At 48.6% G+C, this 8,192-nt stretch overlaps 1 protein-coding gene across 1 annotated transcript in view; it reads left to right on the forward strand.

Annotated features, from left to right (window-relative positions):
• The first annotated feature begins 4,510 nt into the window (after window positions 1–4,510).
• The window catches only part of znf536 (zinc finger protein 536), a 147,400-nt gene continuing 143,718 nt past the window's right edge, over window positions 4,511–8,192 (forward strand). Inside the window, exon 1 of the mRNA XM_019884448.1 lies at window positions 4,511–4,634. The gene's annotated coding sequence lies outside the window, so the exon portion shown is untranslated. The remainder of the gene's footprint in view (window positions 4,635–8,192) is intronic.

Raw genomic sequence — 8,192 nt, forward strand, 5'->3', positions numbered from 1 at the left:
TTGCAATTATACGCTAATAGCCACCAAGGAGGTCATTTGGCGCCATTAGGCGGTGCCTGTAGGTCGTTAGCGGCCCACGGCATCGGCCGGCCCGCTTAATGCTCCCCGCGTGGCCGTTAGTGCGCCGTCGCCGGCCAGCTCGCTGCCTTGTTAGCGCCAGTGGCGGCCAATTGATAGCTAATCGTAAAAATATGACGGCGGCCAGGCCGGCCCGAGCAACGCGGACCCTGCCGCAAAAACGAGGCGGCGCCCAGCCGGCAACGCCGCTGCCGATCTTGCCAGGAGCCCGCGGAACACGTTTTTGCTCACGTGTTCACTCAAGAGATTCCCGCCGTGTCCCGGAAACCAAAAAATACGCTTTGATGGATTTCTTGTTGAAAATGGGCTCGTCAAATCAGCCTCGCCAAGACCAAGTGGGACGTTTCTCATGTTGTCTTTTTCACATGGCCAACTCGAGGCCTAGCATGCAACCAAAATACCAAATAACAACTGTTTTTGGAGTCTTAAAACGCAAACATTTGAAAGGTACTAGCTTTGCATCGGTAGCGCTTGCCTCATGGGAGTAGCTGGAAAAGGTGGTGGGCAGGGTGCGCGGGGTCCAGTAGATGATCACGTCAACCCAAAATGACAGAAATTTTTTTGTCTTTTCAAGCATGGTTTCTGGATACTTTTTGGTGGGTCTGCTCATAATCGGCCAAACAGGCTTCAGGGTTTGAATTTTCAGCAAATTATGGTCAGCATACAGAATCACTACATCGCCATGCTCCGCCCACACGCAGTGACAGAACCTGAATATATAAAAATGTATATATATATTTTCTTGGGTGTCATACTATATGTGGTTCCCATTTGGTAGCCATCACACAAAGGAAGATCATATTTGAAGGACACCCGGAAATGTCCTCAAAACGGTTGTTTCACACCAAAACATCCGCCTTCCAATGGATTTTCAGATTTCTTTTGGGAGATTAGTATTATTTTTCTTTTTTCAAATGTATTTGTGTATTTATTTATTTTGTGGGACTCCGTATGAGAGGCATGCTCACCAAATGTCATCTTTTCAACTGGCTAAATAGAAAAATAAATACATGCAGGGCACTTTCTCGAGGCAATTTTGGGGAGGGCTCGTCAGCAAATTTTCCTATTATGCTCTGTTCAAACCCAATGAAAAAAATTTTGACAAAATCCTCAGAGATTGAACCGATCTCAGAAGGACCAATGGAAATAAGTCAAAAGACCTGAAAATGCCCCCTTGATACTAAAATGGCAGACTTTCAGATTTGGTCTCTTGAGACAGTTTCTTTTTTTGCCCTTCATTTAGTTGTTTATTTATGTATTTATTTTGCCGGTCTACACATGATCCACGTGCCATCAAATGGCTAAATCAAGCTGGGTTCAGCGATTGAATTTTGGAATGTTGAAAGCCTTCCTTTGTAGTGTGCGTGTGTGTGTGTGTGTGTGTGTGTGTGTGTGTGTGTGTGTGTGTGTGTGTGTGTGTGTGTGTGTGTGTGTGTGAGAGAGAGAGTGTGTTGTTCTGGTTTTTGTGCATGTGTGCGTACGTGTGCATGCGTTAATATGTCGCATTGATTTGGTGTAAAAATAAAAAGTAATCCAATCATAATCTGAAAGCGGATCGTCTAGACCTCACATGCGGAACAATTGTTCATCAATTGGAGTCAGCTGTTTCCTTGTCGACTTTATAGCATCTTCTTTTTCTCCTTCTGGCCACTCGGAAGCTAATCCTTGTGATTTGTATTAAAATGTTCTGACTGTCGCGGGACACTTTTCGGGAACACGGGCTGCGCGTGTTGTAAACAAGACACCGAGGGCGGCTGCGGCGGACAGAGTCCGAAGCAGGGGCGTCCAAATTACGCCCCGGGGGCCATTTTCTTTCAGCGGCCCCCGTTTGTCATACAAAAAATGACATTAGTCACAAAAAGCAAAACATATAGGAGTGGCAATGCCGCGTCGGGTTTGTTTGCTCGGAAACAGCTGTCAGTTCCCAAAGAATGGAAAAATGAGAAACCAACGGGGGGGGAGGGGGGTCCTGGTCAAAAAAGAGAAGCTCCACTTTGTGTCGGTAGATTTGAGGCCTCTATCGCATCGTCACTTTCCGCGTCTCTTGAAATGTGGCCGCACGATAACGGCGACCCATTGCGGCGTCTGGTTTGCGTTTGCGTCCGGTCGGTGTGGTCGAGGGTGACGCGTTTCCTCTCCGACCTGCGTTCCCATCGCCGGCGCTTTGTGCGACCTGTCATCCGCTCAAACAATCTGTGGTCTTGCTTCAAAAGGAGGCGAGAAGGCGCCGCTCATGCATGGAGAATCGGCCAAAGGGACCCCTCAGACACCCCCCCCCCCTTCAAAACCCCACCCGGCTATATCGGCTCCATCGACGTAGTCTCTCGCTGTTATTGATGCTCGCTCTTTCACACTCGCTCGCTCTTGTCGCTCCACTGGGATGGGAAAAAAAGGAATTTCAGCGCATCCCGGGGAATTCCCTCTCAGCCGTTTCAAAGCCCAGCATGGAGGCTTTCTTTGGGGTCCTTCGTCATGTCTGCCACACACGCACGTGCACGCAAACTCGGGGCCGCTCGTATTTTGGCATTTTCTCCAAAAAGGTTACGGAGTCCTCCTTCTTTTTCAAAGGTGACACACTCCAAGTTAAAAAAAAAAAAGAAAAACCAAAAAAAATGTTCTTGTCAAATTCCAATTTGATCCACCAACAGCTAAAGAAAAAGCAAAAACACAAGTCCACTCTCAAAAGCACATGAATGAAGATTTGGTCAGAGTCGGCGTGATCGACTTGTGTTATTTGACTGCACCAATCTTAAATTGTTGAACAAGTGCATCTGTGTTCATATTATGAAAAGAAAAATCACCAGTGTTTCATGACATCCATTTGATCTCGCTGATAATCCAAAATCCATTTTTGATGGGGGGGGGGGGGTGCAAGCAACTTCAAAGCATCCGGTACATGTATATGATTTATGACACGACAGCATAATTAGGAGTTGGCATTTGGAGTTGCTTCGACTTTTGCTTTGCTTTCCAAATTAAGAGGAGGCATGCCCCAGAAATTGCGTCAACCATTTGTCAGAATCATAATCAGTCATTTCCATATCCACTATTATATAAGTGTCACTGACCATTCATGTAGTCATTGTTTGACCCCCCCAGCCCCAGCCCCCAACCCCCACCGCCTTCCTCGTCCTCCTCCGAGCATATGAATATGACCCGCGCCCCCGCCTTTTTCCTCCCTCCTATTATGCGTGTGCACTTCCGAGTGCAACCCGATCGACATTATGACACTCTCGTGCATGCGCGCGCAGCCGTGTGAACCTGTCGTGCACGCGCGTGTGTGTGTGTCTTTTAAGAAAAATGATATTGTTGTGCACGCAAAAAAAGGAGAGAGAGAGCGAGCGAGGGAGAGAGAGAAAGAAAGAAAGAGGTCGTCATTAGGCACCCACCACCATCATCGTCATCATCATCATCATGATATCATCCCTTCACAAAGCCCCCCATTCATCCATTCATTCCGGGCCCGGCGCGTGCACGTCTGCATAATTGCATTATTGAGCATGGAAGCCGCGCTCGCCAACACACGAACTCCGTCCTCGTGCGCGTGTAGACCCCCCCGACCCCCTTTTTTTTGGTCTTAAATAAAACTAAAGTTGCTTGTCGAAGTGTTCTTTCGAAATAAAAAACTGCGTTTGTGTTGAAAGTCAGCAAGACGATGCGGCGTCGTTGTCAAGAATCCCAAACAAGCTCTTCGACTTGGATTGTGATTGTGATTATGAACGTGGGAGAAGATGGAGATGTCAGAGGGGAGGAGCGTTTGTGTTTGTGTGAGTGCGTGCACGCGCGTGTCGGCGAGCCGGCTTATTTACATGAATGCGCCGCAAGGTTACAGTGCACGCACACACTCGCGGGCATGCACGCGCTCGCGCGCGCGCACACGCATACGTACGCTCGTCATCTGGAGCGCTTGGGACTTGTTTAAGCGCACGAGAACGCGCCACACGCACGCCCCCCCCCACACACACACACACACTCTTCTTCTTCTTCTTCTTCGTCTTCTTCTTCTTCTTTCTCTTCTTCGAGGCCGTCAAAGGTAAGAGATTCCACTTTCACTCTTGTTGTTTTCTTTTTTTTTTTTTTTTTCAAGGGAATTTTGCTGCCTTGCGCGGCGGCGCGGAAACATAAAACACGAGATGACGTGCACGAGCGCAGGACAATTTGGATTAGTTAGCCCCCCCCCCAAAAAAAAAAGAATACTGAAGGTCAAAATAAGAAAGTGCCTTTTTTTTCTCTCGTGCTCTCTCCCGGCTGCTTTTTTTTCGTTCGTCCACGCGGATGGTTCCCGGTGCCGACGAACACGAAGGCTCGATCCGCGGGACACGCGGAGCGAGGACGGAAGGATAGAGAGAGGGGGAGAGAGAAAGAAGAGAGGGAGGGACGGACGGTGGGAGTGGAGAGAGCGAGTGGAGTGGGGGTGGTGGGGGGGAGGTTCACAAGGACAAGATTCCCACGTCAGGTCGGGATGCGCGCGTGGAGCGTCGAGGCTCTCTAACAGGTCCCACGCGCACTTTTCCCCCTCCGTCTGCGTGCACGCGGCAGGAATTTGCTCCAAAAAGGTAAGGGAACACACTCTTTGGAGGCTTTTTTTTTGGGGGGGGGCAGTAAGGTGAGCGCGATTCCCGTGAAACGAATCACGCAGCAATTAGAGCGCAGATGGAAGTGGATTTATTTTTTGCACGCGTCTCGTGCGGGACTCTTGCATTTTTTTTTTCTTTCTTTTTCTTTCCAAACATTGCCGAACTTGCGCGCGTGGCGTCCTCGTCACACCATTGTGGGAAGAAAGTTGCCAAAAGATGACAGAGAGCACAAAAGAGGACAACCTGAAAAGTCTGCCATTTTGTACGCGGCTGCGGCTCGTTTGACGTGATGGGCGCGGAGCAGATGTCACGCCGAGCGCGGGTCGCCCGGGCTCGGAGGGGGGGGGAGCTTCCGCGAAGGCTTGACGGTGGCCAGAAAGTTGGCCGAATGTCGGAGCGGGCGGTACCCCGTTCGAGTGATGTTGCCTTCTCCTTGATCGCTTCCAACCTTCGAGTGCACTTTCACGCCTTTCAATCGTAATCGAGTCGTTTTCCGATGACACTTTGGAAAAGGGAGGGGGGCAACACGGCAGCCTTGTAATACCATTACAAGTGCGCGCGTGCATGGTGTGTGTGTGTGCGTGTGTGTGTGCTTTGAACCCGAGGTCATGTAACTTGAACCTGTCATCTGCACTTTAGGGGTTCTGTCAAGGGGCTTTCAAATTATTATGAGTGGCGGCCATGTTGTGTGAAATGCTCGACTGTGTGTGTGTGTGTGTGTGTGTGTGTGTGTGTGTGTGTGAGAGAATGTCAGTTCCTTGATGAGGCCTCGCCGTCGCCATTTTATGAAATTAGGATTTAAAAAGTAGCTTGAAAGCGTCGCTGGTCTTCAGGTCGGCAACCCACTCGCACGCACCCCCCAGACGCCCTTTCGGGGATTACAGGAAGTGAGCGTTTGCGCCACCTGTCAATCACGGGTGTCTGACACCATAGTCCTCACACGCCACACAACAGCAATTACATTTGTGTGTCGTGGACCCCCCCCACCCACACCCACTCCAAACCTGACTACCGGGGCGGGGGGGCATTAATTCACGCAGTCATTGTCACGACAACCACTTCTTGCTCACCTGTCCAACGTTGGCAGGAGAGATTCCAGTGTGAGTGCGTGTGTTACAGTAGCTCCCCCCCCCCCCAAAAAAAAAACGCACGCACACATACTGTGCCGTGCTCCCGCAGCGCCGTGTTCGCCGTGTAGCGGCGTGACCTCAAACTCCCGAGGTCACTCACGCACACACACACACACACACACTCTGGCACTCTTGAATTTAGCGCACACAATTAAGCATTGAAATGAAGTCATCCTAGTAATCGTCAATAGTTGATTTATGGTCGTAGTTAAGCCTTGCAACGTTTTGCGCCCGAGTTCGGGATGGAGCTCGCACTCTGACTTGAACAAAATGCAAACTGTTCAATGAAACGCACAATTAAACACTACATTAGTCAGACTAGTGTTGCTATGCTTCATGTTTACTTTGCAACCAAGTTTGACCAACACACACACACTCTCTCTCTCACTCTCACTCTCTCTCACACACACACACACACACACAGACACACACACACAAGCGCTTCAATTTATCGCACACAATTCAGCATGCCAGGGTATTTGATGCTTTCTTTATATTTTAGTGTCTTACAGTTTGCTGTCTTCTCCAAGCTCAACTTTTCACAGTCACTTGAAATAAGCACACACTCACACACTCACACTTGAAATGAACACACAATCTAACACACAAATTTTAAATATTAACACTCGCATTCTCTCGCTCTCTCACACACACACACACACACACACACACCTATCTATCTATTTGACTCAAGCAAATCCATTTCAACATGGAAATGAGACATGTTTGTCATTTTTTGATGCGGTGCCTCAAGCCAATTGAGTTTTCTACCCCATGCGACACACACGCTTGAATTAAACACACACAATTGACTGGTCATTATCGGAAGCCGTGCCTTGCTCGAGTTACCGCTTTGCGACCGTCGTTATCGGCAGCTCCGCTTTCACAATGTGTCGCTTGATGTCGTTTGTGGTTTTCTGCCAAGAGGCGCACGTCTCACTCGCGCACACACACACACACACACACACACACACACTTGAAAGAATGCCAATCGTCATTTTTTGGGATGATGTCGTTGAACGGGCACAGACGTGGTCGCCGCCATGAATAGAAAGGTAACAATCTGTTACTGCTCTCCACACGGACTGCGCGTGCAAATAAAGTCAAGCAGAACCACACCGAGCTCTGGTGTACGCAATTAAAAATGCAGAATTGATCAGCGACGAGTGCAAATAATAAGCATTGATCGAGGTGCTGTTTTTCATATTGCATTGAGGAAAAAAAATGCCGCGTGTTAAAGCGGGCCTGCTGGTTCCGGAACATTGTGTGCGTGTGTGTGTGTGTGTGTGTGTGTGTGTGTGTGTGTGTGTGTGTGTCAGTGTGTGTGTGTGTTTAACAAGTGTGTGTCACATGAATGGTGATGATGATGAGGAGGATGATGAAGACTTGCCGAATGTGTGATGATGTCGTCATGTCTCCTAACGGTATAAATGTGTCACTCTTGAATCTGTGTGTGTGTGTGTGTGTGTGTGTGTGTGTGTGTGTGTGTGTGTGTGTGTGTGTGTGTGTGTGTGTGTGGAGTGGGGGAGGCGTCCTTGGCGGGTGGTTCCAACGTCAAATTTGATGCCTGTGTAAAAAATGTAGTATGGAGCTGATTTAGCATTTTAACGGATGGCAGGAAGTAGGAACAGAAAATGTCACATTGAACTCTTTGATATGTTATTATTGATCAACCATTTTATTTCTTGTAATATCCTGTTCAGTTACATGGTATTCTAATGACATCAGATTTTGTCATGTCCAATAGTGCAATTATAAATTGTGTGTGTGTGTGTGGGGGGGGGGGGTATATTGGTGGCTGAACGAAAAAGTCACTTGACTCTAATGTTGGGGTGCAAATTTGAGCTGGATTTTTTTTGAAGGGGTTGCAGGATGAAGGATGAGTGGAGTGTTTTGTGTGTGTTTTGTTTGGGGGTGGGGGGGCTGGGTTCTAATGTGGGTCCAAATGGGGCTCATCAAAGTCGATGCCTGAATTAAATGTGTGGCACAGAGAATTATGACGCTGTGGAGTGGGTGCGGGGTCATCTGGCAGGGGTGCAGGATTCGAGATTAGTTTGTCAATGTGTGTGTGTGTGGGGGGGGGGGGTTGTCAAATTTGATGCCTGAATGAAAAAAGCAAGTGCCGGACGGACAGAAACAGATTTGACTTTTATCCAGGGTGAGGAGTGTGTGTGTCTCTTTGGGAAGTGGGTGCAGTGTTCAGAATGAAGTGTGTGTGTGCGTGTGCGTGTGCGTGCGTGTGTTCGAGGGGCGGGGGTTAGTTTGTCAAATTTGATGCCTGAATTTCAAGAAAAATGAAGTGAGAGACTCTCATGCCGAGAATATTTTTGGAAGGCAGCACAAAATTCGGGAGGAGTTTGTGTGTATTAAAATGGGAGTTGGGGGGGGGGGGGTGCTGCCCACATTT

This window comes from Hippocampus comes, unplaced genomic scaffold, assembly GCF_001891065.2.
Source record: "Hippocampus comes isolate QL1 unplaced genomic scaffold, H_comes_QL1_v1.1 scaffold21, whole genome shotgun sequence".
NCBI classification, from domain to species: Eukaryota; Metazoa; Chordata; class Actinopteri; order Syngnathiformes; family Syngnathidae; genus Hippocampus; species Hippocampus comes.